Below are 27,318 nucleotides of genomic sequence, written 5' to 3' on the forward strand. Positions count from 1 at the left end.
ACAGAAAAACCAACGCCACCATGTCGGAGACCAGCAGAAATGGCTCCAAAATGGCAGCTCATCAGAGGGGTCCAGAAAGATCATAAACCCACTCAGGAAAAGGAGGGGAAGCCAGTAACAAGGGGCGTAAACTGTCAAAACTGCCTCCCAGCCAAGCCCCCACATAATCATCACATCATTTTTTTCAGAAACATCCTCTCAAAAATCAGATGGGACATGAGTGAAAGAAGGGTGCCACCCCCTCCACCAGAGAGGCCCTAGGGGCCATAGGTGGTATATGGGGTACTTGGAAGAGCATGTTCTGCAGCCCACAAAGATGGGGCTGGAAAACCACTTTTGTTCTCAAGCTTAGCTCCTGCCACTAACTGGACAAGAGTTAGCCCTCCAAGGGATTGCAGTCCTCCACTGCTCCCCAGTCAGACCCTCCCCAGCTCTGTGGGCCATGGGGAGTGAGAAGGTAGGGTTGCAAGGAAGGGCCGAGAAGGCGCGTGCCATGCCCTCAGTTATGTAATAAGAAGGGCGGCGCTTGTCCTAGGCCAGAGACCCAGGGCGCACTGCGTTCCCAGATGCGCAGTCATGGGTGGGGGCCACTGCGCATGGCGCAGCACTTGGTAAACCCCCTCCCCACAAACGTGAGACCTGCGACAAGGACAGGTTAGAGAGCAGGGACCCTGATTTTTCGAGGCCTCCCTCCCCCAACCAGAGGCGAACAGCCTGCTGCCCTAGTTTTACTCTGACTCTCCTCATTCCCTAGACTGACAAACCTTTCTAACCCAGGGCATCCAAACCACCCATCTCCCACTGACTTTTCTGGAAATCCCACCAAATACGCAGTTTCCAAGCAATTTCTTGGGGTCAGTCCCCCATCCTCACCTTTCCAAGCACCAAGTAGTAGCTTCCAGAAGGTAGATCTTTCCCATACTGGGTTCAGCTCACAACTGGCTCCTATGGGCCTCTGGACAGCCCCGGACGTCAATGCAAATCTCTTGTCCCCAGGGAGTAGCCCAGAGTCAGCAGGAAGCCCAGGGTGGTGGCAATATCAGCAGCAGCAGCTCTGCCCTACCTTGCCCATGCGTTTCCAGGGGAGCCGAGAATTATTTTGCCGCAACACTGAGGTGTGGCTGATTGGAAAATTTCCTTTTTCAACACCAAACTACAGGATAAATATTTTCTTCCAATTTGGTCAACCCTCTCTGCACACCCATCTCCCTAGCATTCTTCCCTCTAAAGTTTTGGGAGCCCTGAGCTCTTCTTCCTTATAGTGCATGAAATTTTAAAAGGCATAGGAAGAGGCTTCAACTGGGCAGTCAAAAGCAGTCATAGACACAGGAGCCTACGCACACCCCTAAAGAGATTTTAGAAAGCTGCTGGGCTTCTCCCCCCTCCCCTTTAAGCAAGTGAAATGCAAATTCAGATTTGATACCCTGCCCTGAGCCAATCACAAAAAGCTTTTCACCTGCCATTGGCCCACCCACCAATCAGAGGAAGTGTCTGGAGGGAGAGCCCTCCCCTGGCCAATGGAAGGCCAGCTCAGTCACTTAGTTAATGATGCAGCAGTACAGGGAAGGCCATCACATGTGAACTGGAAGGGAGCCAACATGGAGACACAGAGAGCGCAAGGTAAACAACTTTCCAACGCCAAAAGGATGACATTTAATCTCTAAATGCTAGCTTCCCTTCTCAGCTCATCCTTAACCCCTCTCAGCTGGCCGCAGAGGCCCCAGGAGCCTCACTACCTGTCCCCCAAGAGCTCCTAACCAGATGCAACAGTGACTGCGTCACCATTCCCCACTTTTCCCAACTACGCAGTGACAAACCTACCAGCTTTACCCCACTTCTCCCAGCCCACACCCTATCCTGGCCACTCGGCTCCCCACAAGCCTCAGATTCCCAGGGCCAGACCTTTCAATAAGGCAACCCCTGGGAAAAAACTGTCCCTCTGTCTTTTGGGCACTTCTCACTCCCTACCTTCCACGTAAGACCTGCACGGACAGACAGATGGACGCTGACACCCAAACAACCTGGAGAACCAGTCTGTCTTTCCACTAGAAGGAAATAGGGTAAAGGCTGGGAGGTCAGGTGGGAAACAGGGGATGGTTCACTCCTCTCTCCTCTACCCCAGTCATGCTTGAGCAGCTGACACTAGGGGAAAGAAATTAAGTGGGAAAAAACCCTCCCTCAGAGAAATAAATAGCAAAAATCGAGAAAGAAGGTGAGAAAGACAGAGCACCCACATACACAGAGACAGCGTCCCTGATCCCAGCAAATACATACGTGGGGAAAGAAGGGGGTTACGCCATCAAGTCCTGAAGCCCGTCGGACCACCCATCGCCGCCTGCGCAGACCCAAATCTCGGTCCCGCTGTAAGGTGCCGCAGTCCCGAATGTTCCAGAATTTGGTCCCGTCAAACCTTCCACTGTTGCCCCGCAACCTCTTGCTCCCACCCCTGCCCCCCACCACCACCCCACCTCCTCCCTGCGGGAACCGCCCGTGCCACCTTGCGTGTCATCTCCTAGCCTAGGCTACCCAGAGGCCTCTGGCCCCGACAGATCTCTGAACGCTCAGCAAGTGAGCTGGCAGAACCTGGTGCCGGTGTTGCTATGACTTGTTTCTTGATTTCTCTCTCTCTCTCTCTGCTGCAGCACGGCTGTTGCTAGCAGACCTATCGACGGAGCTTGCTTGCTCTCTCTCTCTCTCTCTCTCTCTCTCTCTCTCTCTCTCTGAGCTCTGTGACGCAGATCTAAATTCTCCAGTCTGCTCCTTGTGTTGCAAGAGCAGAACTGCAGCTTTTCCCCTGGAGAGTCGGAGGGCAGTGCCAAGGCTGGTCAAACAAGGCAAAAAAAGTTGGGCCTACACTCTGCTTCCTTGGCCACACTTTTCAGCTCCCCCCCTCCCACCCCACTACTCCTGCACCTCACTGCTCTGGGGCATAGAGGTCCCTGTCCTTGCAGGCTCACTCCTTCCCTGAGGGCTTCCCAGGCATAAGACTAGCTTAACTCTTTGAGTGGCAGCCCCCAGCGCCCAGATAGGGCTGCCCCATACTAAATGTTGCAACATCTTTTCTTGAGCCATATGGGCTTCTCCAGCCCTGAGAAAAAATTGTTCCTCACCCTGACCACTGTCTCATTAACTCTTTGTGCCACAGACAAGTCCAGGATGACAGCCATAGCTGACTTCTGTTTTTTTTTTTTTTTTTTTTGGCCACAAACCAGGACCTTTTTCTCCCTGGAATTTCCTAAGGACAAAAAGCATAATTAAAACATTGCTTGCCTGCCTGCCCCACAAATGAGATCCTTCTATCAGAGCAGGAATTTGAAAAACCAAATTGAACTTCAGCCTGAAGAATCTAGAGTAAAACCAATCTGGATCTCCATTCTTCCTGGGCTCAAGATTTTAGGGACTTGTTAGATACGTTCAATTACTCTTGAAAAGGTACTTAGGCCATACAGTCTCAGAGATTCAGGTTGCTGAGTCATTTGTTCCCAAGAAGATCTTTCTGACAACACGAAAAGCAGCAAAACAGAACAACAGCCAAGCCTGGACCTGAAGTGGCCAATTACTGTGTTCTCCTCTCCAGCATGGGCAGTCAAGCAAGATAAGCATCCACCAGCCGACTCCAAACTCCTCCACAATGTTCATGCATGGATGTCGACACTCATGGAAACTTCCAGGGAGGGGCGGCCCACCAATACTCTGGAGCTAGAGTGAGGTTTTTGGATACTCACAGGTCTCCACTGCGGCAAGCAAAGAGCTCCCAACATTTTCCTGCCCCTCCCCACAGACCCGAAAATTCTTCCAGGAACAACTAAGATGCTAAGCCACTAGACCCTACATACCCAGACAGACCCAGGGAGTGTCGTGTTCCCACAGTGCTACATCAAAAGAATGCAGAAAGGTTCCTGACAACCAGTTGTACCATATGAGCCTAGATTTGACCAGAAGTGAGTGATACATTCAGGTCCTGGGTCAGGTGACTCATGAAGTGTATCACATCAAGAACCTTGCACTTCCAGGAAGATGAATGAGAATGTGAGGCCAGGCAGCCACCTAATCCCATATCCGCTTCCCAGGCAGCCTTCTTCAAGCAACTACTCTGGGCCAAAGTTTCATCCAGCAGAAAGGAGGACCACTTGGAAGACAAACATGGCACTACACAGTTTTAAAGGAAGACTAGAGTATCTGTGCCAGGCTCCCAGCAGGGGGGAAAGTGCTTCAGATTCACACTTTCTGGGCTCCAGGGTTGAGCATGCCAATAAAGAAGTCACCTACGTGTCTGATGACCAAAGGAACGTGGCCTTGATGGCACTAAAGCAAGTCCCCCGGAATGGTCCTCTGCTTACTTAAATCTCATCTGCCGTAGTTTCCTTCTCCATAGAAGAAAAACATGCCTAAGTTCATGTCAGGACATTCCTGATTTATCCAAGAGCCCAGGATCAAATAAACAAAGGGCTCTGAGCTCTGCCAGGGAGCCTCCTCCTTCAGGAGGGAGAACTAGAGGGAAGTAGACTTGGTACAGAGCTGGCCCATCACCCCATGAACTTGGTGAGTGACGTGGCTGCTTACTGCCATGGCGATGGGGATGTTACGGGTGGGTGGAAGTGAGAAAAGAGGCAAATAAGTCATGAGAGACAGAGCGAACGCCAGGCAGGGTCAGAGAAGGAACCTACATAGCAACAGAATTTAGAGAGGCCAACTATAGTCTATGACCGCAGCAAAATTGAGCTGAGTCCCGACAAGATAAGTCCCCATCTCAGGGGTGCAGCAAGGACCAACTGTGACTCAAAAAGCACTATGCCAATATTACGTTCAGCAAGGCATTGTTTCATTTTCCCTCAATCTTTTCCTTCCCATGACCCCATTGATACGGCTTTGATGACTAGAGGAACACTAGGGTTTTTGGTTTTGCGGTGGTTTGAATAAAATGGCACAGACATATGTGGAGTCGTTTTAAGGAGTGGAGAATTTAATAGGCAAGACAGAAGGAAGAGGCCTTTCCTGTACAGAGACAGAGGGAAGGGGCCTTTAAGATGAAAGAGGAAAACTTGAGTGTGCAGAAAACAGCCAGTTCTATGAGGAGGCTGGAGCAGGCAGGATTAAAACAGTCATTTTAGGTGCCTCTGTCCAATTCTAGGTCTTCCTTCTATGAACCTGATTCTACGAGGCGCTGAGAACAGAAAAACCCGAATGGGATGACCAGGAAGCAGAAATGAATTCAGTTCCAAAAACATGGGAGGATGTTTACTTAGCAAGCACGCTCAAGCCTACAAGGAAGCAGTTTTACAGGGTGCTGCATGCAGTGTTTGATTTCAAGGAGCAAAGGTAACTTCGGAGTGAGGAAAAGGTACTAGCTCCTTCTACTCACCCTCAGAGGCCTGGGGAGGCCAGGCCAGCGCAAACCTGAAAAGACAGGGCTTCAGCTCAAGCCCAACAGGTCGCTGGCTCTCTTTGGCTTCTCAGCAGCTACCAGCTTCAGGAACTAAATAAACGCTTCAGACTTCATGAGCGTTCTGTGACCTCTGACTGATTTGGGTCAAAACTTCGAAATGCCAAAGACAAAGAATTTTTTTTTTTCTTTAAAGGGAATGAGCTGAACTTTGACCTGCCCTTGTTCAGGGTGTGGAATGCAAGCACTGTGTACCGGCCACAAACTCCAGGTCGGCAGGCAATAGCCGGGAAAGCAGGCTTTGCGCCGACCTCCCTGTCCTGTTTCTTCTTTAGGGCCAACTCAACAGGGTCTAGGTCTTTACCTCGCTCTTCAGATACGGGAGCTGTGACGGGGACAGATTCCAATCTCTGTCATCTAGAGCTAGAGTGGATGTTCTAGATAAACCTGGCAGCTATCCGGTCTCAGACAGAACTGACAGGCCCAATCCACAGCAAGATGGCATTTCTGTTCACTGCCTGGGAGCTGGTGAGCAACAGGCACTTGGTTACCCTCTGAGGTACATCATTAATAAGTACCTACTAAGTGCTAACCCAATATACAGCACAGGAAAAGCAGAGACGCAGGCCATCATGGAGAACACACATATTCTAGCTGAAGCTAAGTATTCCCAAATGTGTATTGCTGATATTTAAAACATCTGCTTACTTTAAAAGCTGAGATCCACGTTTGCGATGAAATTAGATCAAGCATACTGCTTGGTTCCCAGGCTAGCTCACAAAAGCCCATTTTATCCATTCTAGGAAGTCATCAACTCCATCTTCAGAGGCCAGGCAGATAATGAAAGAGTGCAGTGGGCTGTGGAGTGGACGTGCCCAGTGGAAGGACCGTGCCACTCCTGATGGGCTGCCCTCCTGGGCCTACCTGCTGGGGACCATCTGGGAACAGAGACTCAAAGAGTCTAGATCATCCAGGTTTTCAGGAAAAGGTGGACCTAGCTTTATGTTAAATTCCTGATTTTTTTTTTAATACTATCAAGATATTTTAACTGTCAGAACATACCTACAGAGCTTTCAGTTTGTTCTCCTGGTTGTAATGTATACAGGATACAATACATTTGCAATTGAACAAAAAAAAAGAGCAAGCATTGCCAGAGTGAGGAATTAAATAAAATTAAGGACATGACCAAAAAGGAAAACTTCACCTCACAGATGTGCTATTTGAGGAAAATAATAAGCATAGAGGAAAATGAGGAAAATTTATACCTTCTGGTCAATGGCTGTCAACTAGCTCTACCCTGAGGGCTGCAGATGGAGAGGTGTATCGGAATGACTTCCAAGTATATGTGATTTCATTGAAGTACTAATAATATGTGTGCCCCATCCTGACCTGCCAGCCAGGCAGAGAAGTCATGCTGATATACTAGCTCTGTCTCCCAGTTGAGAGTGCTCCTCTGGACATCCACAAAAGGTCCATCCAGGGCTTTGGTGATAAGATTGGAAAGGCTTATCATAATCCAGCTGCCCATCCAAGGCACAGGGCCCTCCACAAACACTACTGTGACCAAGTCATCGTCTAGCCCCCACTTGATTCAGTAACTCCCACCACACCTTTGGAGGGCTCAGACAAGTGGATGTAACTGAGATGAAATCTCTCTGCAGGGAAATATTAGCCTTCAGATCTCCACTCTGCCTCCAGAGCCCCAGAAAACGAGCCTACTTCCACAAAGACTTTTGAGACATTTTGGGATAGTTTTTACAACCACAAGTTTTTAGGCTAAACAAGAAGATACAAAAAGGGAAATTAAAAAGGAAGGGTGGGGGGAAGAAGCCAGAAATATTCTTGAAATAGCTCATCAAAAGTTAGCAAGCCAAAGGAAAAGAGGAAGAGACTCAGGCATTCATGAGAAAGGAGCCTCTTGTGGCCAAATCAATAGCAAGCGACGAAGCTCATGGGAAAGGAAGAGCCCACAGTCCACACACTAAGAAAATGCCAAGAGCCACTCGATCAGACAGTTCCCAAGGCCAGCCACCAGGCTGTGCCAATGATCCAGGACATATTGGTTAGAACCTGGCACTGGGAGAAGGAAACTGTATACAATTCACAATTGTAAGTATGGAATATTTTTCTGTCCAGCTGAGGGAGGGGATACTTTTTCTGATGGATTTGTTAGAGTGATTTATATATTCTGGATATGAATCCACTTGCCAGTTGTAGGCACTGAGTGTATCTTCTCCTCTCTGCTTGCCTTCACTCTCTTTTATTGATGTCATTTGATGATCAGAAGTTCCTCATTTAAATGACATCCAACTTATCAATCTTTTCCCTTAGAGTTAGTGCTTTCTGTGTCTTCTTTAAGAAATGTATGGCTACCCCAAAGTTATAAAGATAGATTGACGATCACTCTGGAATTTATTTTTGTATACAGTCAAGATGCATTTCTTTCCTGTGGCTATCCAGTTGAAGCAGTACTGTTTATTAAAATAACCATCCATTCCCTACTGCCCAGCAGTGCCCTCTTAGTCATAAATCAGGTGTCCAGATACATATGGGTCTGTTTCTGAGCTCCCTGTTCCATTTCTTTGGTTAGAAACGAGACAGACAAATAGGTCTGTTATTACAGTGTAGATCATTAATTGTAAATCAGGTGATTTCAATATGTCTACAAGTAAAGTTTAAGAAAATATAGACTGAGGGGCCAATTGTGATGGACACGCATAGTCTGAGAAGAGAACTCCAGCCTGGGCTTCTCAGAATAAATAGGATGAACAAGAATTGGCAAAGAAATGACATCACAAGCTAAGGAAGGGGACGGCAAGAAGAAAGGCACAGAAAAGTAAAAATCAGCCCTTTTTTTTTTTTTTGTGGACAGCAACATAGTGATTAAGAGTACAGACTCATACAATTTAGGAGACAGCTTGCATCCAAATCCCCTAATACTATTTAGCTGTGTAACCTTGGGCAAGTTACCTTGGCCTTTCTGAGCCTCAGTCTCCTAATCAGCAAAATGGGGATAATCTTCCTCATTGAGCTATAAGTGGGTTAACTGATCATATCGTTTAGTGCAGAGCTTAGCACCGCAAGCTTTCAAAAGATGCCGTATGCTATCATCATCATTAGTGACACCATGAACAGCTGGACTGTTAGAGCAATCCTGCCATCCAACCAACACTTACAGAGGACTTAACTACCAAACAAAAGTATTACATAAAGTGGTTAAAAACTGTAACTCGAAAAGGAGATAGCTTTGAATCTGAATTCTAAGTGCAGCCTCTTGACTAATTATATACATTTGAACAACTTACTTAACCTTTCAAAGTTTCTAGTTTCAGCTTCATCCAGACTTCATAGGGATTTTCTTGGAGAAGATATGAGATACAGAAACAATTCAGCACTAGGCCCAACACAAAATAGGTGCTCAGTTAATCCCAGCTATCACTGTGATGATGGGGATCACAGTAACAGTGACATAAAGATTTTGAATTTGGTATTAAAAAAAGCCTAACATCTCAAAAAACTTAGAACACCTAATATTTTCAGGTCTTTCATCCAAGTAGTAATCAGGCACAACCATAGCTAGCTTCATATTGACAAGATAAGTACACAAAATCAAGTGTGTTCAAGTGGTAGGCCCAAGACAAATGAGGAGCTTGGAAAAAAGAAAGGTTAGCGAAGCCAAGTAAAAGCTAAATTACTGGGATAGTTCAGTACCTGATAAGGAAGAGATGAATTTCTAACATTGGGCAACTTCCAGAAGAAACAAAAACACAGAAAATCTAAGTATATATAGTCACAAAAAGTATGAGAATGTGCTGGGTGTTGGGCTGGGGACAGAAATGGTACTCGTAGAGTAGAAGTCTGATGGCGTTCGTGGGGAGAAGGCTCCTAAGGAGCAGTGCCATTAATAGTTGCAGACCAACAGTAGCAATCACGGTGTGGTCAGCCTTCAGCCCTGAAGACCACACCATGCCAGTCTCCTGGAGGAACTACCCCAGAGCCACTGAGGAGCTTTCTCCCAACCCAAGAGACTGTGACACTTCCACTTGGGTCACTGAGCTGAAGCAAAACAAGTCCCAGCAGTGACAACAAACACTCCAAGGACACAATGCAGTGCCAGGTGCCAAGCGAAAATCCGAGAGGCAAGGGCTGGGGACAGCCTGTGCTGGAGGGTAGGTGCTGGCAGAGGTGAAATGCAGACACAGACTCAGAATGCCGCCACAGACGGAGCCAGAGCCAGGCGGCAGAGAGGGAGTGGCCTAGCAGACGCTGGCCAAGAACGCGGGGCTCCCCAGGCCTGCAGAGTAAAGGAAGACAAGCAAAGGCGAAGTTGAATGCTGAGTTCACAGCACAAATGGAAGTGAACCTGTATGAAATAAGCCCAAAAGCTGAACAGTGAGGGGCATGTTTGCATGGGGGAAGGTCAGGCCTGCAATGGCAGATACTGTGACTAGGATGCTCTGTAAGTAGATGCTTACATTTCAGGCCAAAAATCCAGGCTCCAAAGTGTCCTGTCCAAGCTAGCTCCCATCACCTCCTGGGAAAGTAAAATAGACCAAAACATTTATCTTGTCTTAGGCCGCTAATCATTAAATCTAAGCTCCTACCCCAGAGGGGTCACAACTCAGCCATAAGCAGAACCCAGCCTGGCGATGGCACTGGCACCTATTATCCTGACCATGGGCTGGGGCTGAGTGAACATGGCCACTCCCATAGCCACTGGTCACATTTCCTCCTGCTGAAAACACAGGGGGACAAAGTCTTCTTGGGACTCAGGGAGTAACCCAATGCACCTCTTGGCTGGCTGCTCAAAATCTTGGCCTTGCCAATGGATGGAAATAATTTCCAGAGAGATGGAGTGTGGTTGGGCCACGTGAGAGTGACATGAGGAGAACATTACTCCATTCCTCAACAGCGGAACCTGTAGCCTGTGCCACAGGCCAGATGAGGTCGGGGTTGGAGGGTCTTGGCCAGACTCCCTCCAGGCACAGGCTGGTGTTGCTCTTGTGGGCAGGAGAAAATGTCTCTAGGGTATGAAGAACCTAGGCCTCTGATGACTCATGGGGCTGTGCTGACCTCTATTGACCACATGGGTTTAGCACTATGTGACGTAAAAATGGAGCCTCTTTCCTGCCTCAGAACCAACTTCTGCTTTGCTTAACTGAGTCAGATCTAGAGAGCAGGAATCATAAACACAAGTGGGGCAGGGGGTTCCCCAAACGCTTCTGACTTGAACTTTCATTTCCATACTGCCTTATACCCAATGCAGGGGCACGTCCATACCTGCACCCTAGGACAGAGGAGGAAAGAGCCCGGGGCCATTGTGCATGGCCTGGGCGCAGGTCTGAGCCTTCAGCCAAGTGCCAGCCTTGCCAGGAGCAGGGACAAAACTTCCAGGGCCGAGGCTCTCAGCCAGGGGTGGGAGAGGAGCTGGGGACTGTCTAAAACGTAACAGTTAATATCATAATTTTGGGTACTATTTGGGATACATTTTCATACTGTTTTCACAATATGAAACCATACCAAAAGTAAAGTTCCACAAAACTGATGATGTGAATACTTCCTCCGCACTGGGAGGGGGCGTTGTCCAGAATCTTTGGGGATAGGAGACAGTCCTGTGGTTGATTTATTTACCGAAGGTAGGTATTGGAATTACACTCTTTTAGAGGGTCCAGCTTCTGAAGCCCTCTAGGACCACTGGACAGCCATTATTCTCAAGCCTGTCAATGTTCTTTTTCCAAAAGGAGCACAGCAACAACAGCTCTACCTTAAGAGACAGATTACACTTAGAAGATTTCTCCAACGCGACATACTTTGGAGGTGAGAGGAGCACCCCATCAGTCTCCCTCCAGAAACTTCAAAACCTTCAGAGGCCAGGTTGAACACTTAGAAAGCAGGCAGGTACTACTGAAAGAACGGCCATTGATTTATTCCCCAAAAATGTGTTTGGGCCCATGTGTCAGGAATAGTGGGAGGCACACTTTAAGGAGCTCCACCCTTGGCTGGCAGGAACTCCCTCGGTCAGCAAAGGTTGGTAAACTAGGAAAGCAAGATGCTAGGACAGCTGATTCCTTAATCCCATCCTGGCCCCCCAGACAAGACAGCTCAAGTGCTGCTAGTCCCAGAGGCCCAGGCACTTGGACATCATTTGCTCTATGCTGTTCTGGGGAAGCAGAGCTAAGTGGGGGTTGAGAAGGGACCTACAGGCTGAGTGTGCTCATGAGACAATCAAGAAGTTTCTGAGGCCACGTGTGGTGGCTCATGCCTGTAATTCCAGCACTTTGGGAGGCCAAAAGAAGCCAAGGTGGGCAAATCACTTGAGGTCAGGAGTTCAAGACCAGTCTGGCCAACATGGTGAAATCTCATCTCTACTAAAAATATAAAAGTTAGCTGAATGTGGTGGCATGTACCTGTAATCCCAGCTACTCAGGAGGCTGAGGCACAAGAATCCCCTGAACATGGGAGGCAGAGGTTGCAGTGAGCCAATTGCGCCACTGCACTCCAGCCTAAGTGACAGGGCAAGACTCTGTCTCAAAAAAAAAAAAAATAATTTCTGGGTATGCTGACCTGAAAAAATTACCCACTGGAATTTCTGAGAGCCCTAAGTCACCATAAGGGTAGAGGAAGGACAGGAGAAGCTGAGATGCTGAGATATGCTGGGATGCCCCGGCTTACTTCCCTTTCCTAACAGCCAGCAGGAGAACCCTACTCACAGAGCCCTACCACTGACCTCGAGGGCGGCAGGAGCATCCACAGTCAAGTCATCCCGAGTCATAACCACCATTCCTGCCCCAAACCCACAGTCTCTGTCAACCCCATCCAAATAGCCCAGGATGAGCCACGGGGCAGGGCCTTAGAATCCTGGTGGTGTAAGACACCCTCAATATCATCCGGCCTCACCTTTCACAAAGACAAGAGTCAGCCTTGGGATAAGAGTCCAAGGTTGCAGGATCTTGGGTGGGTTATTCCATGTCCTGTCTAAATTCTCTCATCGATAAAGTAGGGCTGATAAGCTCATCATACCCCTTCACAGTGTTGCTGTGAAGATGAGAGTCTTATACAAGTAAAGCACTTAGCAACAGTGCCTGGTAATACTTGTTGGTAACCTAACAAGTATTCAATAAGGGGAGTTATGGCTACCGTTTTCATTATTAGCATCTCTGCGTGGCGGCCATTCGCTCTTGCGTAAACACTAACGGCCCAAGAAAGGAGCTGGCGACCTGACAGGGTCACCCATCTTTCCTCCCTCACATCCCTCACAGCTCATAAAGCAAGACAGAAATTCAGCTCCAAGCACCAACATCTGCCTCCCTGCCACAGATGCCCACTGGCCCCAGGGCTCTCCCCTGAAGTAGCACAGGGTATGGCTGACACCCCCATGACCTGACACAATACTGTACCTAGCAAACCCCCTCTCACCAAAATTACTACCTCTCTGGAGCAGCGTCTCATGTTTTTAACCACTCTTCACATGCCAGTAGCTCTCCTCTGTATTTGAACTAGTTTGACATTTTCCCTCCTAATTGGGATGAGGAACTGGAGCAGCCCTCCAAAAGTGGCCTCAGCAGGCCAAAGGGCAGCCAGCTCTGACCTCCCACAGAACCTTCTTCCTCCCTCAGGAGTCCTCACTCCCTGTCTTCCTTAGTCCACCCCTCCACCTTCCCTTCACTCCTAAACCAGCCCTCTTATACACGCCCTGCTTAAAACCTTGCTATGTGCCTCCTTCAGTCTTGATCTTAGGAATCTGCCAACAAGCCTTTGTTGAATTATTTCTGTATGACACACACGAAGCCATTTCACATATATTATCTCCATTAATCTGCTCAATTTCCCTTAGCTGGGAATCAATCCCAAGACTCACCTGCTCCTTTTCTGAGAGCTAGCTGGATGGATGCTTTCCATCTGGCCAAACTCCAGCAAGGAGAAGGTGCTTTGACACTCTTGACATCGGACAAGAGTCCGAAACCCATAGTCTCTACTAGACTAAGCAATTGTCTACTTGTATCATTCACTCTTTCCAAGAAGAGGTAGACAGCAATCCTGCAGACCCCACGTTTGCCACAACAATTGTTTTTCCTTCTCCAAATGCCAACATGGGGTACCATGTATCCCATGGTACAATTTACGCTGTGATTATATGCTGTTATGTCTCATGTCACAAGCGGCTCATCTGGTGCCTCTAATTAGAGTCTGAACTTTTCAAAGAAAGGGTCCAGGCAAGCTTCAAAACTCTTTCATTCTTCCCAAAGCTATGTTTCTAGCATCACTCAATCAATACTTGCTGATTGGCTGATTGGACCAGATTAGGCCTGTCAACATGTGGACCCCTAAGTCCCCGACAAACACAATAGAAATGGGCTCACTTGATGTGAATCCCTTCCCTGCCCACCCACACAGGTCCTCTGAGGTTTCTCCTACTCTCTCCTTCCTTTGATCTTAACATATCAAACAAGAATGTGCTCTTCTTAACTGCAGCCTCTGGAAAGGGTCCCCAAGCAATATCAAAGGGACACTCAACCTGTGGTGTCACAAACACCGGCAGTCACCTCACTCTCTGGCTGACGAATGCTAAGGACAGCTGGCTCTGGACTAAAAACAGTGCAACCCCAAATCTGAGCCCTGGGGATCTTTTATGTGTTTTCCTTTTCCCTGTGACCCCATGTGAGGCTGAGAACAAAGGAGACAGAAATCAGCTGTCCTCATCACACAAGTGGGAAGGCCACTGTCAGACCCACCCTCTCCCAGGGAATCAAAGACCAGAGACTCTAATGGTTCCCCATGGCTACCAACTGTAGATTTCAACTAAGAGCAGAAAGTGGCCTTACCTGATATGGTAACAGTAGAAGAAAGGAAAGGAACAGAGGAGTGCCACCCAAGGCCCTAGGAGGTAGGTGGAGAGGTGGAGCTTTGTATGCCTTCAGGAGCCTCCTGGGGTGGGCTGAAACTCTTAGAGTTATTAAGAATATACACGGGCTGGGCGCGGTGGCTCACACCTGTAATCCCAGCACTTTGGGAGGCCGAAGTGGGCAGATCACGAGGTCAGGAGATCAAGAACACCCTTGCTAACAGGGTGAAACCCCATCTCTTACTAAAAATACAAACAATTAGCCAGGCATGGTGGTGAGCACCTATAGTCCCAGTTACTTGGGAGCTTAAGGCAGGAGAATTGCTTGAACCTGGAAGGTGGAGGTTGCAGTGAGCTGAGAAAACACCACTGCACTCCAGCCTTGGCGACAGAGCGAGACTCCATCTCAAAAAACAAGAACATATACCAACCAAGGAAAAGAGGGGACAAACCCTCTACCTTATGGCCTAGCTCCAGATATTTCACAGATTCTGATGCGCTCCAGACAGAAGCTCAGGGTTCTTTTAAGACATGAAAAGTCTTGACTGCACAAGAGAAGGCCTACAGTTCTTTGGAGATGGTTCTAGGTCCCCACTCTAGTTAACTAACAAGCTTTTACCAAGTACCTCCTAATTCTTCTAAGTACTTCCAACACCTACGACACAGCCAGGCACACAGTGTGGATGCTGCTACTGAATCCAGGACAGGAGGGAAAAGAGAATCAAAATTAAATATAAGATATGGTTCATAACCAAAGGCGTTCCTGAAATAGCTTCCAGAGCTAACATGATTTGGGAACAGTTATAAAACAGCCTCACTGCTAGGAAGCTTCTCGTGGGTCTGGACTGTGTCTTACAGCCCTTTACACCACCGCATGGTGCACCTTCGTGTCCATTAACTGGCCACTAGGCAAACAGGCCGAGGAACACTGGAAGGAAACACAGCACAACTTCTGTGGGGCCTACCTCTAAATACCAAGCTTATCCCTCATTTTTGGAATCATACAGTGCTGAGATACAACTGACTGGCTACTTCCTGCCTATGTGTAGGCTATCCCCAGAGTCATCATATATCACCTTTGTATAAGAAACGTGTCCCGGCAAGCCACGCTCAACATTTAACCTCCTTCCCACACATCCCAACACTTGGCTGCCCTGTCTCCTTTCTCTCTCTCACATTCAAAACCAAGTAACAAGTTAAAAAATGGCAGGAACTCTTTCTGAGTAAACTTTGCTCCTTGGCCAACATGACAAAGCTGAGCTTCACCATGGAATGCGTCCCTCCTCCCGGCGATTTGTAACCTGCTCAGGCACGAAATGGAAGGTGGCCAGCTGACCTCTAGGACTCAGCCATCTCCCTGGGGCCTGCAGAAGGACCAGGGACAGAGGCTACCTCCCTGCAATCCTAGTTGGGCCCCACAAGCCCTGACCACCACCGACCCCCACCTTTGGGAGATGAGGAATAGAACTAGACTCTCCATCTGGCTAAGAGCCCATTTACAGGGCTCTGGCTTCCTCCCAAGGCTGTCCTGGGATCTCAGCCCTCAGTCCCACCAGACCTGTATGTTCTTCTTGTCCTCCTCTGGGAGGACAAGAGGCCCCCCGTTAGCCCCCGGCCTTTTATCTGCTCAAGTAGCATCCTCCTCATCACAAACATCAACTTCCACATTCACTGGGCACCTGCCATGTGAGGGCTTGTGGTTGGCTCCATGCTGCCTCACAGCTCATTCAGCATTCCACAACAGTAGGATGAAGCTGGCACCGTTATCACCTCCACTCCACGTTTGGGAACTGGGGAGCCTATCTGAGGAGGCACAGCTGGTAACTAGACTCAGAGCCCTGTCTCTTAACCACTTTACTGTACATGCAGATGACATCCCTGCCCCTCTGATGAGACCTCCTCCCAATGCCTGTCCTTGGCAGATGAACTACTCTTCATTGTCACACTTGACAATCCCTGGCATAAAATGTGGGGCTAACCAGGTTTCCCTAGGAAAATAAAAAGGTCCAACACACATGTGACTTTTTGTACATAAGTATTTTTTAAACAAGTTTTTACTACTGACTCATTTAAATGAGGTGCAATGTATGGTTAACTCCTTCTAGTTTACAAAGTGGTTTTGTAACAAATTAACTTATTTTATTTCCCATCAAAGTCTAGTGAAGTATATGCAATTATTCCCATTTTACGGAGGAGCGCATGAGGAAAGCCAGGAGACCCAAACAGGTTCACTCAGCCAGTAAGCAGCAGAGTAACAGACTGAACCCAGGGCTCCCAAAGGCTAAATCCTGTCTTCTGAGTACCCACCGGTTAAAACACAGCATTGGCTTTGAGAGTGGGGGCGTGGGAGTCAGAAAGACTCACACTGGCTGTGTGACCTGAGGCAAGTTAATTAACATCATCTTGTATCAGTAAAACAGTGCTACTAACAACCGTGACACATGGTTACTGTGGGGATTAAAACAACGTATGCAAAATGCTTAGCATGATGCCAAACGCATAGTAAACACTCAATAAGTGGCCATGATTTTTATTAGTCTCCACTGTCCAGGCAGGGACTATAGCATCGCCTTAACTCTTTGTGTGCCTATTATAGTAGACATGAGATACAAAACTGTAGTAGGTACTTAATACAGGTTGACCAGGAACAACTGCCTTATATTGCAGCCACTGTACCTCACAAACAGCTGTAGCCAAGAATCACAGGACATAGCCAAGAATAAGTCCGGAGCCACAGGCAGGGTCTGACTGCCACACAGGTTCACAAGGGCCAGGATGTGTGAACTGGGGAGGCTGAGGCCAGACTCCCAACCACAGCAACTAGAAGGAAGCAGTGTCCATCCTTGAGAAACACATTCTAGGACTCGAAAGAAAGACAGAGGAAAGCTCGGAGCTGCAGTCTCTAGACACGAATGAAATGGCCGCCAGCCCATGCCCTGTGCCAGCCTGAGCACAGCTGTCGCTCCCAAGGGCAGAGGTCTGTGTTTTCTCCACATTCTGTATCAACCACTCCTCCTCCCCAGGGCTCTGGGTCTCTGCTCCCGGGGCTTGGGAACATGCATGTCTTTGGTAAGACTACATAAAAGTGCATGGCCTACTTCCAGCAGCCTCCCTGTTTCCCACTTTGAGATGAAAATAATAAAAACACACACACACAGAGGGCGGAGAGTGAGAGGGGAATTAAGTGGTGTAGAAGCTGAGACACAAGGACTCACACAGCACAGGGCTGCTGTAACCTGGCAACCTACGAAAGGTGTGTCAGAATGAGTAGGATGCAAATAGACAAGTACCAGGGCTGGGAACAGTCAGGGCTGGACGGGGGAAGGTCACAACGTGCTGGCCTGGTTCCTTGTGGTGCTGAGCTGAGGAGGGAGGGGGAGGACAGCAGATAGGGCGCTGCTGCCCACGCAGCTTGTGACTCCCAGCTGTGTGTTCCCAACAGCCTTCCCAACTGGCCACTCTGCTAGCTTCAGGCTGTCTTCTCCAATCCTGTCTACATATTGCCATCAGCATCTTCTCTGAAATTCTGAACCATCATGTCCCTCTCCTGCTCCGAAGCTGCCCATGGCTCCCCAGCACCTAGCCTCAGCATCCTGTAGCATCTGGTTCCAATCTGCCCCTTCAACCTCAGGATTCGCTATCCTCCCACATCCTGTACCCTCTGATCCTGCCTCACTGCCCCTTCTACATGTCTCTGTTATATATGCTTCTGCATATGGTAAGTCCTCCCTCTCAGCTCAGCCTAAATCTAGAGGTCACAGCTCTTTCAAAACATATTTTCTGAATACCTACCATGTACCAGGCACTGGGCTGGGCACTGAGATTAAAGAAATACTTAAAACATATCCTGCCCACAATGAGTTTGTGGTCATAGGGCAAATCAATCAAGCTCAGCAATGCTATGCAAATGTGAAAGTAATGCAGGAACAACAGACACAGAGCACTTCCTATCAGCAAGACACTCTTTTCAGCCTTTTACATGCTCACTTTCATCCTTTCAAAAACCCTATCAGGTCAGTACAATTATTATCAGCCCCATTTTACAGATGAGGAAACTGAAGCATAGCAAAGGTCAAGTAAAATTTACTCAGAATCACCCTAAGCAACAGGCTTCTACGGACAGTGAGCATCTCTGGGAGTGGGGTCCAGCAGGGCAGTCAGAGGTGGCCACAGCCATGGATGAAGCCAAATCCAGGATGGCCAAGGCACCTTCTCTCTATTTCCCCAAGAGCCCATCCTGGAAGCAAATGCTTCCTAGATGGAAGATATACTTAAAGCAGGAGGTAAATCCCAGCACTCTGGGAGGCCAAGGCAGGCAGATCACCTGAGGTCAGGAGTTCGAGACCAGCCTGTTGACCAACATAGTGAAACCTCATCTATACTAAAAATACAAAAATTAGCTGGGCATGGTCATGGGCACCTGTAATCCCAGCTACCCAGGAGGCTGAGGCAGGAGAATCGCTTGAATCCAAGAGGCAAAGGTTGCAGTGGGCCAAGATCGTGTCACTACACTCCAGCCTGGGTGACAGAGCAAGACTCTGTCTCAAACAACAACAACAACAACAACAACAACAACAACAACAACAACAAAATGTATCACCCAAGGCTGCCCTTTCTCCTTCTATGAAAGAGGAAAACAGAAGGGCTGTTGCACGAGCAACAGCCAAGTGTCACAGTGTGAGGGGATAGAAACTCAAAGTCACAGCAGATCCAATCAACATCCATGTTTCCCCCAGGCCACTGAGTCAGAGGACTTAACTCTATATTATTGAGGGCTCAGCAGCTCCGTCCTGCCTCTAGCACAAGCTGGGGAAGGGATCTCTGAGGTGTCTGGAATGGGTTCTTCTATCTTTCCCTGCATGGCTGTAAGCGTCAGCATGGCTAGAAGATTCTATTTATCCCTGACATCCCAGGATGCCTCTGTGTTCATGCCAGGCAAGTCTTCACTGTACCACAGGGAAACAGGAGGAGGATGCTGGCACGTTCATGTCACAGGAGGGCATGGGGCATTGTGACCCAGTCTCTAGACAGGGGCATCTGCACCTGGTGCACCTCCTTCCCACTGCGGGGGCTGGGATACTGTACAGCCTCAGGGTCAGGCACAGCAATATGGCTCAGAGGAGCTCACTGTCCCTTCAGTCCAACCCAAGGGGCCTTTTCTCCTCTTCTCTTCATCTTACAGTAGAAACCCTACCCTACGCAGGGAATCCCTGGGCCCTACACAGGCCACCAGGGGCAGCCTCCAGACAGGTTGCAGTTCCACCACTGACCAAGCAGATGTGACTCATTCCTCCTCCTCTGCTTCCAGCAACACTGTGCTGCCCTTCCTGAAAACTGCCTGGAATATAAGCTCCATGAGGACAGGAACTTCTGCCTGTTTATAAAACAGGGCTCCTAGAATGGTGCCTGAAATATAGCAGGCATCTAATAAATACCTGTGAAATAGATGCATTATCGTTTCTACCTTATAAATAAGAAAAATATTCTACCTTATAAATAAAAAACAATTATTTCCCATAGACATAAAGCTAGTATATGGCAGAACTGAAATCCAAATCCAGCACTTCCTGGATATAAAATAAACCATATTGTACAATCATCTCACACTAATACTTACAGAGTACTGACATGGCAAAATATGTGGGAGGACATGGAAGATAATCCCCATGATTAAAAACCTTTATTATTTGAGCAAGAACATGTGAGCAAATAAAAATTTGTTTTTTAATTTTTATTAGGGATCTATTATGTTCCAGGCGTTGGGGGGCATATAGACATGGTCTCTCTTTAAAGGCTGTGTGTGTATGCATGTGTGGCATATACATACATACATATACATACATACATACATGTAAATAATATAAGTATATACTAACATATGTAAATACTGTATGTGTACGAATGTTTTAGGCCCATCACTAGGCAGTATAGGGCTTAAAAATAGCTAATTGAAATAGCTAATAAATGTACCAGGAACAGAAAGGAGCAGAAATTACTGCAGACAGAGGCTTCACAAAGCGGGTGGAAGCTGAGGATGGCTCTGAAAAATGTAAAGCCTTCGATGAGAACAGCAACCCAAGGGGCAGGCGTGCAGGCAGCGGAACCGTGTAGGCTCTGGGAGGAATTCACAGAGAAGTCTGACTGCCCTAAGGTTGTTTCCTCTTTTTCCATTTTTTGGAAAACGTACACTTCTGTTTTTAACTGTTTCACATTCTGTACCTATCCTTAATACACTGTTTGAAGAAAGTGTTCCACTGCAATACGTATATTTGGAAACTACTGCTCAAATTCACGCTTGTTTTCCTACGTACAGGAAACTGGAGTGGCCCAAGATCTCAGAGCTAGCTCATATCAGAACCGCGAGAAAGACTGCAGGCCTCTGGGCTTCCCATAAGCAGCCTGGGACCCTATTCAATTTCACAGGGTATAGCAGGAGAACAGAGAAGGCAGGCTGCTATGGAGACTGGGCACTACGGTGAGCCAGGCCTCAGCATCCTGACTGTGAAATGAGGGAATCTCGAGGCCTTTCTCAGCAATATATGCCTAAGACCAGGTAATAACCTGAGACCTTTGGGCCCCCACAGCTGAGGTCTCCCCTCCTGCTGAAGAGACTGCAGGGCTTTTTCTGCTGCAAGTCATGAGTTGCTTGTTGGTTTTTTTCCCCTGCTTGGCTTGTTTTGACATGAGGAAGAGGCAAATTCTCCCGGCAAACCTGGGTAAAACAACAGGGCCACAGTCCCCTCCCTGAAACAGCAAGGGCAGCTGGCTCTGACAGGGAGAAACCGGATCTAAAAGTGTGATTGGTCAGCAGCTGACCTCTCTGCTCTGGCCTCTGGTGGCTCCTACACATCCCACTGGAACTGTTTCCCTAAGAATGCAGGCTCTGGAGCAGGACGGATCCAATTTCTGTCTGTCTATTACTAGCTGAGTGATCTCAGGAAAGCTACTATACCTCTCTGTGACTCAGTTTCCTCATCGGTCAAATATAACAATTATCTCAGCGTTACTGTGAGGTTTAAATGAGTTAATACATAGAAAATGGAACAGCACCTAGGACACCCTAACCGCTTAATAAAGTTAGCATCATCAATACATTGTTTACACATAAGGCTCCCTGAAACCTGGTCTAAACTGGATACCAAGGTAACCTACTGTGCAACAGAGGTAAATAGTAACGCCAGATTTACGACAGGCAGAAGCCCAGAGACTCAAAGCTCCCTTTAGGGTTCTGGCTTCCCTTTCAGCACTTCAGAGCTGGAGGCTGGTAGGGCAATGCCTCACACTTCCTAGCTCAGGCAGGGACACCCCGTTATTCAGAAGCAGTCAGGGTCTCTGGCCTCTCTGGCCTTACACTCTCTTTGTTTTGGCACTGGTGGCTGGCATCTGACTGGTTCCCTATATAGAATACTCATGTTCCATGTGCTTGCATCCTTCATTTACATCTGTAGGAATACTCTAGGCATTCTCCTGGAGATAAACAGCTTCTAGGCTTCCTGAATTTGGGGGAGTTAGCTGGTTATTATCTTTCAAAGTAATTTCTGAGGATTTCCTTTAGATCTGTGGCCAACCTTGTAGGTGCACCTAAGAAGTTACCAAGCCACTTTTTCATAAGTGGGTATGCGTGAGAGTACAGACTTTTGCCTGGTCCCAGAGCAGAGCACTGGGAGCCCGGCAGTTGTGTCAGAAGCTGCAGAGAGTAAGATGGGAGCAGACAAGGCACCCACTTTCTCAGTCTTCAGCCCAATATCTGTAGAAAAGAAGGTCTCTAAAACTCAGGTAAGTTTAGATACAGCCCAGACTCAACTCTTACTTCTCAATCTCACCTTTCTGTCTTTCTATCCCAGCATCTAGTGCTAAGTAGTGCTCTTGGCTTTAGCCCAGTGAATACTGGTTAAATTGACTAGAGCTTCTTGATTTTCCAGCATGTGGCTGAGAAACTGCCACTCTCATATTTAAGCCAAATGCATCTGTCACATGCAACCAGGCCTTTACAACTACTGCTGTCCATGTTAGAATATTCTACCATACATACCGGGCAACAAGCTCACCTGGGGATTCTTTGGTGTCTAGTAATTTTAAGTATGAGTTACATTCGATGTAGTATCTACATGTAGATTACTCAAGCTTCCCAACTGCCAACTCTTGATCAACGTTAAAGGGAAGGAAATAAAAGGAGGGCCGACCCTGTCTCCACTTCCCTCGCAAGTCCACTGCCTCATCATTCTGGTCTCCTTTTGGCCCCTGTACACTCCCATTCTTTCCACCAAGGTCTTTTTCTCAATGCTTTCTCACTTATGGTGTCCTTCTTTCTCCTCTTCATAGTGCAAAGTCCAACTATATTTCAAGTCTGCACTCAAGTTCAAGACATTCACTTCCACGAGGCCTTGCAATGATTTGCACTGATGAATCTTTACTTCTGCCTCGCGCATGTTGCTAGTCCTAGTGCCTTACCTACTGCCTAACACTTAATAGCTCTGGCTGTACTGGGTACATTTCCCCTGATCTCATGTTCTGGCCTGTACCACTGTCCTGAAACCACCTTTTCTGCATCTGTCATAACTCTGGCCCCACCTATGCTAGCCCTCGGCCCCTGCTCCTATTGTTCAATCCCTGTCCCTGGGAGCACCATCACACCACTGGCTTTACCCCTTGCCCATGAAGGCGATTCCAAACTTTAGTCCTGAGACATCCAGAAATATCTGTTGGACAGTCCACTTGGGTATCCCACTATCACCTCGTGTCCAACATAACTAAAATTCATTTAACTATTACCTGTTGAGTTACTTTTAAAGCCAGGATCTGTTCTCATCACTGGTGAGCAAGCCATGTAAATGTCCTTACCCCAAGGGTTCATCAATAGATGAAGCAATGAACAAAATACAGTGGAATGTTATTCATCCTTGAGAGGGAGGAAATTCTGACACATGCTACAACACACGTGAACCTTGAGAACATCATGCTGAGTGGAATAAACTGGTCACAAAAAGACAAATACTGTATCATTCCACTTATATGCAGTTTTAAGAGTAGTCAAATTCATAAAGACAGAAAATAGAATGGTGGTTACCAGGGACTGTGGGGAGAAGAAAAGGCAGTTTAATGGGTAGGGAGTTCAGTTATGTAAGATGAAGAGGGTCCTGGAGACAGACGGTGGTGATGGGTGCACAACACTATGAAGGAAGTTAATATAACCTAATTGTACAATTAGAAATGGGTAAGATGATGAACTGTATGCTATGTATTTTTTAATACAACAAAAAAATGTTAAGTCCTTGCCCTCTGTGCACTTTCTGTATGTTATGCTTCAATTAAAATGAGAAAGATTTTGTCATTATGGAATTTACATTCTAGAGTCAGTATCTCAGCCATCAGCTAAGCAGTTTCCTTCGAATTCTGATCACCCGCACTGCCAGTCTCCAGGCCTCATGGAATTCCTCATGGAATTCCTCCTTTTCCTCCATATGCAAGTGCTCTCCATCATTCCTCTCTAAGGCTTGCACCTCAGTGCTTCCTCCTTCCGAGTAGCACAATTCCCATCACCTCTTCCTTTTTGATAGAAAATATGAGGAAGTAGGAAAAACTCCACAGTGTCTGATTCCAGTGTTGGCTCTACCACTTGCTGAATAACGTCTCATTTAAACTTTGATTTCCTCACCCACCAAATGAAGAGTTTGACAAGACATTCATGAAGGTTCCTTCTGGCTCTGGCCCAGGATAAGTCTCCAGTTCACCCTCCTTAGTCCAGCCTGTGGTCTGGTGTATTCCTCTCAGGCACTCTGAGCAGCCTGAAATAAAGGCCTCATTCAGGAGGGGAGCCCAGCCTGGGCAACAGCTCCCTCCAGGAGCTCCTTGGCTCTCTCACCAGCCAGCCTGAACTTTTACTGCTTGCAACCTTGTGACTTTGGATTACCTGACCTTGAATCCTGCCAGCCCTGCACTCCTGCTGGGACCTCTTCTAACCTAACTGCCTGTAACTGGGACAGCCTCGCCTGCTGACATTGGACCCTATTCTGCTACTACAAACTGGGCTGCCTTGTGGCTGTATAACCAGGATGCTGCTAGCCAAACTGAGAATTCTCCCCGAGCCATGACAATGGCCCTGACCATGGCCCTGCCTTGACCCTGGTTCCTGTAGTTTCCTCTGAGCTCACCCCATCTGCTAGACAGGGTCCATAATCTGCCTGTTATTGATTCATTCACTGCAAAATGTTCACCATGACACCTACTCCAAGACAGGCACTGCTTCAGGTAAGAGATACACGAGGATGAAACACAACTGCTTCCAATATCAACATATCCCATTGACAGGGCAAATTTCCACACTTAATGAAGACCTATGTAACTCACCACTGTCAAATTCTTTCATGTAACAGGTATTCATTGAGCAATTACTATGTGCCAGCCACTAATCCAGCACTATAATAAAACAGCAGTTTGGGGAAATGCAACTTTCTACATGGTACAATGGTTAAGAGTATGGCTTCTGAAACTAGAATCTCAGTTGTGTGATCCTGGGCAAATATAAGATTTCCCTGAGCCTCAGTTTCCTACCTGAAAATGGGAATAATAATAGTACTTAACTGATAAGCTTACATGAGGAATAAATGAGCTAGCTCATGTAAAATGCTTAGAACACTACATAGCACACAGTAAACCCCTGGATATTAGCAGTTTTTATGTTGATGTAACCCCAAAGATGCCAGTACTTAAAATGCCAAGAACTTCAGCCTACATAACCAATAACCCAAGAGTACCTTTGCAGATGAGTAGTGATAGCATATAGCCCCAACTTCAACACAGCTAGCAGAGAATAAAAGACTCCTGTGCAAAGCACTATATACAACTCTAATATTTTCACATGGATTAAAGTTAGGGAGATCACTAAAGAAATGGATACCCAACGCTACCGAGGAGGAGTGAAAATCTTTGCAATACATATGTCTAACAATATATAAAGTACTTCCTAAAACCCGTTAAGACAGGCGACCCAATAGAAAAATGGGCAAATGATCTGAACAGGCATTTTGCAAAGAGGATACACAAATGGCTAGCATCATCAAAATGCACATTCAGACTACAGAACAATATTACTACACACCCACCAAAATAAGTACAAAGAAAAAGGAAGATAATATCAAATATTGGCAAAAATTTGGAGCAACCAGAACTCGCCTACTTTGCTAGTGTGAATATAACTGGTACAACTGCTTTGGGACTACTCTTAAAACTATGATCCAGCCAGGAGTGGTGGCTCATGCCTGTAATCCCAGTACTTTGAGAGGCCAAGGTGGGCAGATCACCTGAGGTCAGGAGTTCCAAACCATCCTGGCCAACAGGGCGAAACACCATCTCTACTAAAAATACAAATATTAGTCAGGCACAGCGGTGGGCACCTGTAATCCCAGATACTCAGGAGGCTGAGGCAAGAGAATCACTTGAACCTGGGAGGCAGGGGTTGCAGTGAGCTGAGATCACTCCACTGCACTCCAGTCTGGGTGACAAAGTGAGACTGCACCTCAAAAAACAAACCAACAAACAAACAAAAAACAACTCTGATCCAGCCAGCAACTCCACTTCTAAGTTTACACTCAACAAAAATATATATGTACATACACAGGCATGTATATGTATGCATGTATACATTTAGGCATGTATATGTGTATATATATCCATTCACCAAGACATTGATACTTGCAGTAGCATTGTTTGTAATAGCCAAAATTTGCACACGGCCCAAATATCCATCAATGGTATCCAAATAAGAAACTGTGGTCTATTAATAATGTGGAATACTACACAGTCACGAGAATGGAAAACTACAACGGCACAGAACATGGATGAATACCACAAGCAAAATGATGAGTAAAAGAGGCTGGACTCCAAAAGAGAATATACTGTGTGATTTCATTTAGATGAAGTTGAAGAGCAGGCAAAACTAATCTGTGATTGTAGCATTCAAAATAGTGGTTATCCTTGGAAGGGTGGTTTGTAACTAGAAAAAAACACAAAGTATTTTCTGTGGGGTTTGGTTTGGTAATGTTCTGTTTCTTTTCCTGATCTGGGCACTGGTGACAGAATATGTACACTTTGTGCTGAACACTTATGATTCATTCACTTTTGTGCATGCATGTTATACGTCAATAACAATATTAATTTTTTTTAAAAAGAGCCGGGTGCAATGGCTCACACCTGTAATCCCAGTGCTCTGGGAAGTTGGGGTGGGAGGATTGCTTAAGGCCAGCAGTTCAAGATCAGTCTGGGCAACAGAGAGAGAGCCTGTCTCTATTAAAAAACAAAAATTATCCAGGTGCAATGGTGTGTGCCTATAGTCCCAGCTACTCAGGAGGCTGAGGCAAGAGGATCACTGAATTCCAGGAACTGGAGGCTACAGTGAGCTATAATGGCACTCCAGCCTGTACAGCAGGGCCAGACCCTGTCTCTTAAAAAAAAATAGTACTATTAATTAAAAAAATGCTAATGAGAAAAAAGCTAGGAGAAAACAGACTTTTATCCAAATTGGTTGTTGTCCTAACACCAACAAATTTTAGTGCCTACTATCTCTGCTCATGAAATCTAAAGGACACACACATTTCTGAGCATTTTCCTATTGCATTTTAATAAACAGCACAGATGTTACTCTACAACGTTTCAACACCATAAAAAATAAACATGTTTTCAAAACTCCAAATTAATTTGTCAAGTTTTATGTTCTGTGGGACTGCATCTGAAAATGTCTTCAGGTTTGATAAATGCATGCTGAAATAGAAAGTAATTTTTATGAGAAACAAGATTGTTAATGAGACAGAAGTGGCGGGGCCAGGAGTGAAGGGAGTGAAAACCAAGAAGACCAAGGAGACGAGGAAGCTCCCAATCAGCAAAATCCAAGGCTTGAATTTCCAGTGGCTGCCAGAGAGCCCTGAAGTAACTCTGGGCCTGAAAGCCAGGAAGTCCAAGCAGAAGCCACAGACTCAAAGACAAGCTCAGGATCTGGGAGCAAGATGGTGGCTGAACTGTGGAGACTCTGAGACAGGCAAAAGAATCCAGAATACTGGTAGGTGATGACTATAAGCTACCAAGAGGTTATGAGAGGAGT

General features: G+C 46.9%; 1 protein-coding gene and 1 long non-coding RNA gene across 2 annotated transcripts in view; one reads left to right on the forward strand and one right to left on the reverse strand.

Moving 5' to 3' along the window:
- Nucleotides 1-27,318, reverse strand: part of LOC100895764 (uncharacterized) — an 82,261-nt gene that overhangs the window by 19,670 nt on the left and 35,273 nt on the right. The gene's annotated exons all lie outside the window — the stretch shown is intronic.
- LOC144580410 (uncharacterized) lies at nucleotides 1,541-26,521 on the forward strand. The gene is made up of 2 exons (XR_013529893.1): nucleotides 1,541-1,620; nucleotides 3,213-26,521. It is a non-coding gene; the product is annotated as an uncharacterized LOC144580410 (long non-coding RNA).

This window comes from Callithrix jacchus, chromosome 19 (genome assembly GCF_049354715.1).
Source record: "Callithrix jacchus isolate 240 chromosome 19, calJac240_pri, whole genome shotgun sequence".
Lineage (NCBI taxonomy): Eukaryota > Metazoa > Chordata > Mammalia > Primates > Cebidae > Callithrix > Callithrix jacchus.